At 36.6% G+C, this 10,506-nt stretch overlaps 1 long non-coding RNA gene across 1 annotated transcript in view; it reads right to left on the reverse strand.

Annotated features, from left to right (window-relative positions):
• The window catches only part of LOC123527351 (uncharacterized), a 36,737-nt gene extending 31,517 nt beyond the window's left edge, over positions 1 to 5,220 (reverse strand). The window contains exon 1 of the long non-coding RNA XR_008367069.1: positions 2,889 to 5,220. This is a non-coding gene — a long non-coding RNA (uncharacterized LOC123527351). The remainder of the gene's footprint in view (positions 1 to 2,888) is intronic.
• Between the last annotated feature and the right edge of the window lie 5,286 nt (positions 5,221 to 10,506).

A 10,506-nucleotide genomic window follows, 5' to 3' on the forward strand; every position in this document is an offset into this window, starting at 1 on the left:
GGGTCACTTTATTCTTAAAAGCTGTCAAACCTTTTCAGAAGACCACAATCATGTAAACAAAGGAAACCTTATTTTAAAGTACTGTCAACCCTGTTCTAAAGACCACATATTAACCAAGGTCACCAGCTCATCTTAAGTACTGTCAAACCAGTTCTGTAGACCACATATAAACCAAGGTCACCTTATTCTAAATTACTGTCAAACCTGTTCTTCAGACCACAAGTAAACCAAGGTCACCTTACACTCAAGTACTGTCAAACATGTTCTGAATACCACATGTAAACCAAGGTGACCTTATTCTTTATTACTATGAAACTTGTTGTGATGACCACATGTTAACCAATTTCACCTTATTCTTTAGTACTGTCAAACCTGTTCAGTAGACCACATGTAAACCAAGGTTACCTTAGCTTAAAGTACTGTCAAACCTGTTCTAAAGACCACATATTAACCATGGTCACCTGTCAAACCAAATCTGCAGACCACATATAAACCAATGTCACCTTATTCTTAATTACTGTCAAACCTGTTCTGAAGACCACATATAAACCAAGGTCACCTTATACTTAAGTACTGTCAAACATGTTCTGAATACCACATGTAAACCAAGGTCACCTTATTCTTAAGTACTGTCAAATCTGTTCTGAAAACCACATCTAAACCAAGGTCATATTATACTTAAGTACTTTTAAATCTGTTCTGAAGACCAAAATATGAACAAACTTCTCCAGGTTCTTATGTACAGTCAACCTGAGTTGGTTATCGCACATAAACTCTCAAGTAATGTTAAACCTGTGCTGATGATCACAATTAACCAAGGCCACCAAGCTAATAAATAGGGTTAAACCTGTGCTGATGTCCATTATCAACCAAAACCACTGGGCTCTTAAGCACAGTCAAACCTTTGCTCATGACCACCTGTGGACCAAAGCCACCAGACTTTTAATAACAATCATACATGTAGTGATGAACACATGTGAACCCTTAGGGTTGATGACCATATGCAAAACCAAGGTCACCTTGCTTTTAAGTACTGTCAAGCCTGTTCTGATGACCAAAATGCGATCTAAAGTCATTAGATTCTTATGAACTCGAGCGGCACTGATGGTCACAAATTAACTCTCAAGTACTGGAAACCCTTGTGAACTTGTGAAGCCTTGAATACTGATAAACCTATACTGATGACCACATATGAACAAACGCCACATTAGTACTGTCAGTCCTAATCTGGTGACCAAATGTAAACCAAGGCCACCGAACCAATGTACAGCGAAACCTGTGAAGATGACTGAATGCACATTAAGGTCAGCCATTTCTTAATTACAGTCAAACATGTGCTAGTGACCAAATCTGATGGAAGGACATCAGTCTTTTAAGTACAGTCAAACAAAGGCTAGGCTCTTTAAGACCTCTTGTTTAATTTCCGATAAAAGCATACCTTCAAATATTGCTGAAAAATGGATTGCAATGCTAACTGAACAAGCAAATTCGATGAATTGCAGGGGGTTTTTTTGGCCGTTTTCATAGCCGTTATTGGGCTATATTCCCAATGCCAAAAAGTATGTATTTTTCCCAAAATAAGTGTAAAAATTCCCAATCTACATTCTGAAAAAAATTTCATCAAAATTGCACAAACATTGACCAAATTATGGACAATTTTGTAATGGCAGTATGTTAAAGAGGTTGTACAATGTGAAACAAGTGTATGAGAAAGTACTTAAACATATCCTTACTATATCCTATGGGACTAAATATTTCCCAATTTGGAACATTTATGCGTCAAAATTCCCAATGTTGAGGGTATAGGCTATGTTCCCAAATCAGAAAGAAAAAACCCTGAATTGATATCCCCCGCCAAAAGGGTCTGTGGTGAGGAACGGCAAAAAAAAATATCCGGCAAAAAGTTAAGAATGTTACAAGGAAGCAAATAATTTCATTAGTCAAAATCAAATCAACAGAAAAACAGAAAATTAATGGTTTTTTTTTTTTAGGGGGGGGGGGGGGGGGGGAGGGGATCGGGGTTGAGAGGGGGAGGGGGTGTGACCAAGGCAAGGTGGCGACCAGGTGTAGGTTCACAACTTCACATGTTTATAATAAATGTTCATGGAAAAGAATGAAAGAAGTTTAATGAAATTCTTCCAATTGGTTGGTTTGTTATGTACAAATCTGTGGATTTTTAAACAATTCAATGGCAATAACTCTATGGAAAATTGACCAATAAAAAAAGAACATGGCGGGCATCATCGAAGTATGTTGGTTCATATTTATTTCAAGTTTCATGAAATTCTACAAACTTGTTACTGAGATGGACGCAGACGTGTATTTTTCATTAAATCAAGGGCAATAACTCTAACGGAAATTGACCAATCAAAAAGAAAGACTTGACGGGCATCATTGCAGTATGTTGGCTCATGTTTATTTCAAGTTGTTCCTGAGAAATGGCTGCGGTTGGACATTTTTGTGCATTTTTCATTAAATCAAGGGCAATAACTCTAAGGGAAATTGATCAATCAAAAACAAACTTGAAGGGCATCATCCCAGTATCTTGGTTCATGTCTATTTCAAGTTTAATTGAATTCTAACTGCTAGTTACTGAGAAATGGCTGCAGACGAACATTTTTCATTAAATCAAGGGCAATAATTCTAAGGGAAATTGACCAATCAAAAAAAACTTGACGGGCATCACCGCAGTATATTGGTTCATGTTTATTTCAAGTTTGATGAAATTCTACCTGCTAGTTACTGAGAAATGGCTGGACTGACGGAATCACGGACAGAGAACGCCATTTCAATACTCGCTTCCTGATTTCATCGGCAGGGGATAATTAATAGATGTATTTACAATTACTTGTATAAAAACTTAGCGTTAAAATTTGATACAAATATACCTGTTTGTGATTTCACAAATGTCAATAAACATAATTCTATGTGCCATCTCTCTCATGACCCTAAGCAGCCTGTTACCACGGTGCCTGTTTCTGTAAATCACAAAATAATCATACAGTATCAGTACATGTCATTCTGCAATAAACTACCAGTATTTTCATAAGTAATGTAGACTAAGACTGCCACATTAAACTTAAAGATATTCATTTTTCTTTGTTTTTAAAAATAAATCAGTAATGCTATAATTTGACCGATAGGATAATTCAAAGCATCCTTTTACATCAGTCGATTGCCAAAAGCAAAGTAAGCCTCATTCATCTTCATTGTCTGTTTTGCTAAGTTTAACTGACATAACAGCAATTCAGGGCTCCAGATAAGATGCGTATTAGCGTAAATTACGCTTTGAAATAATGCATATACGCATGTCTGCTAAATTTTTAGCGTATAAAAACGTACATGAAATTACAGAAACGCATGTAATGACTTTTTACTAGCGTAAACAAAATCTGAATCGTCTGGATGCTTTACATTTAACAGAGCACGATCGGCATTCATTCTGCCACATTAAACGTACACAGGCATTGAATGGTACTCTATAAACCTACTAGGTTTAACTATATTATACACTCAATTCGTGCGTAAATCAAATTGTTGGGAATTAATACTGATGGTAAGGAGTGTATTTTAAAGCGGTGTCTATTTAAAATATCAACTTCCGGTGTGGAGTAAACAACAACATGTCTCTTTCAAAGAATGTATGAAGTGAACAAACGTGCTATGCATTCTTTAAACCAACAAAAAATGATTCCCAAAACATTGTTAAAGGTATACTGGTTGGGAACCATTTTCCGGACAGGACCAGTTTCCGGACACATGTAATATTCTCTTTATTTCGTTGCGATTCATGTAATTGTTTCATCTAGATCGTTTAGAAGTTTGTTCTTCATGTCAACAACAAACAACTACATTATAAGGCTGTATAATGTTTTTTTTTTATGATAACTCTGTGACCTGCGTTTACAAAACAACTTTCGGCTTAACGGGGCATGAAGATAACATTGTGCATGCGCAGTAGTTCACACTTGCCGAGGTATCAAGTGGGGAAGAAATAATTAAACTACATAATGATTGTCTGCTGATAGCATGTTCTACTTTTAATTTCACGGTAAAAGTTACGTAAGAAGCAGTGCTGTCGGTTTTTGCACTAATTTTATTCTATACGTATTGGAATTATCAAGAATTCGTGCTAGACGAAATTCGAGTTTTTTATAGTCAAACTCGCTTTGCTCTCGTAGCTGCAATTGAACGTCTGGTTATGTTTCATGTGCAATTTTGAAGAGATGAATGATAAAGAAATGTGTAGAAATAGTTCAATTACTTATTTTGATATCAAATTAACAGCAAAACACTGTCAAAATATTTGTCCGGCAACTGGTTTTCCTGCCGAGGAAAATAACTTCTTTTAGTGACCCCATTTGAGGCCCCATGGAACCCATATTTTAAGTCACAACGCGCTGCTGATTACATCGGAAGCGGAAGGAGCTGAAGTTTGTGCAGTGTAGGCTTCATTTATGTCAAATATTTTTTAGGGAATAATGGAGCCGAAATATGAAAACGTGTCCGGAAAATGGTTCCCAACCAGTATTGAATAATCTATTGGATTTGGCAGTGAGTGTGAAGCAAAAGCAAACCAATGGAGAAAAAGAAGCAAAAACTTGAATGCTGAATTGAAACTGAACTGCAAACAAATTCATGGGTGTTACACCCAATAAATAAGTTATAAAACTCATTTCTATTTTATTTTCTCATTTAAAAATTTTCAGGAGTAAAAATACTCCTGGTCAATTTCAGATTTTACCATTTTACTTATTCGCAAGAATTATGATGAGTAAATACTCATAGGCCAAAAAAATTATCTGGAGTCCTGAGCAACACAATTCATATCACATGGTGACTTTCATCCTCACTGAATATTTCACTTCCACACTTTCTTCAAACAAGAGGGGCATAATGGCCCTATATCGCTCACCTGTTATCATTGCAAGTAAGGACAAGAAGGTCAAAAAATCATAATCAAGATCAATCAAAAGAATCATGAGAAAATATAGTTGAAATTTTCTTAAAGGTACAGATATTGTCAAATTTTTTTGAAAATACACCTAAAAATTGGAGGTACCATCCATGTTGTACCACAGAAAAGTGGTCTTGGTTTTTTCCTACGGCCAATAATAAAAACAAGTTACTAAATAAGCTATTCTTAGTAACATAAAGGGAAGTAATTAAAAAAAAATATTGTAAGTGAACAAAAGAACTGCCAAAATTTAATAAAAACAAGAAAACTGCAATGCAACGAAAATGCAGAGCAATATATTACACACAAAACAAAAGTCATATGACCTTTGACCCCTAAGTGTGACCTTGACCTTGAAGTGAGCCATCTGAAATGTGCTCTGCATGTCGTTTCGATGAGGTGAACATTTGTGTCAGGTTTCTTTGAAATCCTTCAAGGGGTTCAAGAGTTACAGAGCGGATTAAGGAAATTGCTAACCAACAGACAGAGAGACAGACAGACACCGAGGCAATAACATAATATGTCCCTTAGCGCGTACAAAAAGGAATCGAGATCTTATGGTGATACAAGTTGTGTGTAAGTTTGGTTAAAATCAAATCATAAATGAAGCTGCTATTGTGCAGACAAGGTCAAAATAGCTAATTTTGGCCATTTCAGAGGCCATAACTCGGAAACCCATCATGGAATCTGGCCAGTTCAAGACAGGAACCCAGATCTTGTGGTGATACAAGTTGTGTGCAAGTTTGTTTAAAATCAAGTCATAAATAAAGCTGCTGTTGTGCAGACAAGGTCAACATAGCTAATTTTTTTGGCTGATTATAAAAATGTTATCATGTAAGTTATTTATAGTAACAACAAAGGGAAATCGTGGGGTGAGCGCGAAACTATTGTATCTTGTTCTTTATTCATACACAGTTACAATAGTTTCGCGCTCAGCCCTCGAAATTAATCTTTAAAAAAAAAAAAAAAAAATCTATATAATATAAGTCCACAAGAAACTCTTTACCAGGTAGAGATAGGTCAAAATACACCTAAAAATTGGATGAAACATGCATGCTGTACCACAGAAAAGTGGTCTCGATTTTTCTCTACCGCCAGTAATAAAAAAGTTACAATAAAATCTATTTATAGTAATAACAAAGGGACGCAATTCTAAAAACAAGGGTGCCTCATGGTGGTGAACATTTGGTCCAAGTTACATCAAAATCCCTCCACGCATGAAGAAGAAATGTTCCGTACAAAGTCATTCTTGAATTTGACCTTTGACCTCTAAATATGACCTTGACCTTAGATCTAGGGACCTGGTTCTTGCGCATGACATGTTGTCTCATCCATGGGAATATTTGTGCCAACTGATATCTAAATCCTGCTTTGCATGACAAAGTTATAGACCGGACAGGAAAAAAATCCTCTTGACCTTTGATCTCAAAGTGTGACCTTGACCTTTAAGCTAGGGTACTGGGTGTTGCGCATGACAAGTCGTCTCATCATGGGAAACATTTATGCCAAGTAATATTGTAATCCCTTGATGGATGACAGAGTTCTGGATCGGACAGGGAAAAAAACTCATTGACCTTTGACCTCCAATTGTGACCTTGACCTTTGAGCTAAGGGTCTGGGCTTTGCACATGACATGTTGTCTCATCATGGGGAACATTTGTGCCAAGTAATATTAAAATCCCTTCATGGATGGCAGAGTTATGGACGGGACAGGAAGGACGCGTGACGTCATTGCACGCGGTCGTTTAGGCTGAGGCCCGGCAAGGGTTAATTCAAGTCTAAACTTTATAACACAAGAAGAACATGCGCTAACTAGCATAAAACGCGTTAAAACCAAGAAAAAGAATATATAGTCCCTCAACGTCATTGAATTTCCAAGTCTACGTTGTTTTATTTTTTCACGTTGACGTCATTTCCTTTTGAATTACCCGTTTTGGGGCCGTAATACATTTATGCTTTGCCACGGAACGGGCATATATAAAAAGGTGTTATAATAACGCGTGAGCGAGAGATTCTCTTTACTTTCCTGTTGAAACACCCCAGAAAAGTGACAAGAACAGCAGTTTTATGCTAGAATGTGTGATAAACAGTGACGTAAATATTAAACTACGTCATGCTGGTGTGAGAAAGATGACAGGGGCTTTTTAAATCTCTGTTGGCAAATATTTCCCACGAGGTATGCTATTGAAAATTTATTGCAGTTTGTTGAAAAAAGAACTGCAGCATCGATTTATTTCCAAGAAAATGTTGAAAATATAACCAACTTTATGTTTAAAAAGTGGCCGAATATTTACAACCACTAGAAGGTAAAATGTGGACGCTACACCTGTCTGTTATTTAAGCGAGGTTTTATTGTTTACCTTACTGTAAACGCCCGTTAATGATACCAATCAATGTTGTTTGTATCAAAGCACATATGGTAGTAATTTTGTACAAATCAATTATAAAACCAAAGAAATATTTATGAAAAAACGCAAAAAGTGGTCGAATTTACGACTCGAACCAGTATGTATAGATTTTCACATATTTTCTATGAATTATAGAGCTAAGTGTGTGCATCAGTTTTCAAATTTTCCACAAAAATAGGGTCTGAATGGCCTTAGACCATGTTTGCAATCTATAATTTCGAGGTATTATAAACTGTTTAAAGACTGCAATTTATTGAGAAATATTGTAAAGGTAGATGTATACATAGGCTTATTCTCTCCACACGGCAAAAATAAAACATCTTTTGGTCGGAAGACGGCTTTGCGTGCACACGTATTTCAAAATATACGTTCACGTACAAAAGTATGCGAGCACGTTCGGTTTAATTTGGGTCGAAATACTGCTTTGCATGCGCGCATATTTCAAAACTTAGGTGCACGTATAAAAATATGCGTGCATGAGTAAATATATACCATGATATACGTGCTGGTGTATATTTTTCACGTGCACGTGTAAATATGTAGGTGCACGCTTATATTGATTGTTATTACGCGTTATATGTTTACGCATACACGTCCATATATACGCAAACTTACATATTTATGCGTGCACGTATAAAAAATATATACGTGGACGTATAAATTAACACGTGCACACATATAAAAGCCGCGCTAAAATATACACAGGCACCTGTATATTTGCAAGTATACAGGTAAATATGTACGTGAACGTATAATTTTACGCGTACACGACCTGTAATTATAGGTGCACGTATATATAAGCGTGCATGCATATGTGGACGTGCGCACCAAGATTTATACGTGTATGTGTAATAACAAGTGCGCGTGTATATACACGTTCGCGTGCATATAAGCATCACGCGTGCACGCATGAACATACACACGTGAACGTATATATTTACGCGTGAACGCAAATTTTTAATACGCGCCTATTTCTTTTTTATGCCCCCACTTTTTTTGGGGAATGTTGTGTCGCGCGTAGCTCCAAAAGTATTTGACGTAGAGTCACAAAGCTTTACAGGAATGTTGATCAGCATGTGTAGTTGTGCACCGGGGTTTCGCGTCCGGATTCATTCAGTCGTGTAGGAGTTATGGTCCCTGACTTTGTAAAAAATGGTCATTTTAATATTGTGTCGCGCGTAGCTCCAAAAGTATTTGACGTAGAGTCACAAAACTTTACAGGAATGTTGGACAGCATGTGTAGTTGTGCACCTGGGGTTTTGCGTCCGGATTCATTCAGTTGTGTAGTTGTTATGACCCCTGACTTAGTAAAAAATTGGTCATTTTAATGTTGTGTCGCGCATAGCTCCAAAAGTATTTGACCTATAGTCACCAAAGTTTAAAGGAATGTTGGTCAGCATTTGCGGTTGTGCACCTGGGGTTTCGCGTCCGGATTCATTCAGTATTGTAGGAGTTATGGTCTCTGACCTAGGAAAAAAATTATGTCCTTTGTCATGTAGTGGGGGCATCTGTGTCCCATGGACACATTTCTAGTTTAGGATAATTACTCTGTACCGACATATGATTCTTATACTATAAAATTCAACTACATCGAGACGGCAAATTGTACCGCTGTAAAAAGATTGTTCTACATGTCACTTTTACAAATACTTAACAAATAGTTTTATTTCTGCAATTATTTCTCAGCGATATAATTATTACTTTCGTTTCATACCAGTCCTGTGTAAATAAAGATCCCCGCCACTGAAAAGTTCAGCTTTGACCTAATGTGTAAAAATATATCGACTGTGGTTGTATGATGCATAACTACGGTGTTCCGTTGGGGCCATCGCAGTTTCGCGTTGTCGTCCTTAGGGCGAAATCGCGAAAACACGATATTTTTCGCTCTGTTAATATCGTGTTTTCGCGTTTTCGCCCTCGATCTGACATCGTCTTTTCGTGTTTTCGCCTTCGTGGTAAGTAGGGCGAAAACGCGATATTGATAGCGCGAAAACGCGATATTTTTTGCATCGTGTTTTCGCGATCTTGTATCGTGTTTTCATGCTTTCGTCCTCTCAATTGCAAAGGCGAAACCACGAAAATACGATGTTTTAATATCGTAAACGCTTGCAAGACATTTCGAGAGACCGTAAATTCGACCCCGATACATTTGTGATAAAGCTTTGAAACTTTCAACACTTGTTTACCATCACCATGTCCAGTTATAGGCAAGAGTACATAACTCTGTCAAGCATTTTGACTGAATTATGGCCCCTTTTGACTTAGAAATCTTGGTTAAGTTTTTCGTACCAGTTCATATTTTGACAAAGTCTTCTGAGATAAAGCTTTGAAACTTTCAACACTTGTTGACCATCACCATGTCCAGTTGTAGGCAAGAGTACATAACTCCATCAAGCATTTTGGTTGAATTATTGCCCCTTTTTGACTTAGAAATCTTGGTTAAGTTTTTCGTACCAGTCTACATTTTGACAAAGTCTTTTGAGATATAGCTTTGAAACTTTCAACACTTGTTTACCATCACAATGTCCAGTTGTAGGCAAGAGTACATAACTCCATCAAGCATTTTGACTGAATTATGGCCCCTTCTGACTTAGAAATCTTGGTTAATTTTTTCATACCAGTTTATATTTTGTGTAAAGTGTTTGACATATGGCTTTGAAACTTTTATATCTTGTTCAGTATTATAGTCTCTATCAATAGGCAAGAGTACATAACTCTGTCATTTTTTTTTTTTGGCTGAATTATGGCCCTTTTTGAACTTGGAAATTGGTTCTGTTTTCGTATATATCCATGTTTTGTCAAGACTATTTGACATATGGCTTTGAAACTTTAGACACTTGTTTATCATTAGGATTTCCATCTGTAGGCAAGAGTACATAACTCTGACAACTATTTTGGCTGAATTATGGCTCTTTTTGGACTTTGAAATTTTTGTCAAAACTGTTTGAACTGTGGCTTTGAAACTTTTAACACTAGTATATCAACATGATTTCCATCTATAGGCAAGTGTACATAACTCTGTCAACTATTTTGACTGAATTATGACCCTTTTTGGACTTGAAAATTAGTTAAATTTTTCTTTTGTCTGAAAATCTACGGAAATATTTTGACCCCATTCTTCAATCAATTCTTCGAATAGTC

The sequence above is a fragment of the Mercenaria mercenaria genome, chromosome 14, assembly GCF_021730395.1.
Source record: "Mercenaria mercenaria strain notata chromosome 14, MADL_Memer_1, whole genome shotgun sequence".
Taxonomy (NCBI): Eukaryota; Metazoa; Mollusca; class Bivalvia; order Venerida; family Veneridae; genus Mercenaria; species Mercenaria mercenaria.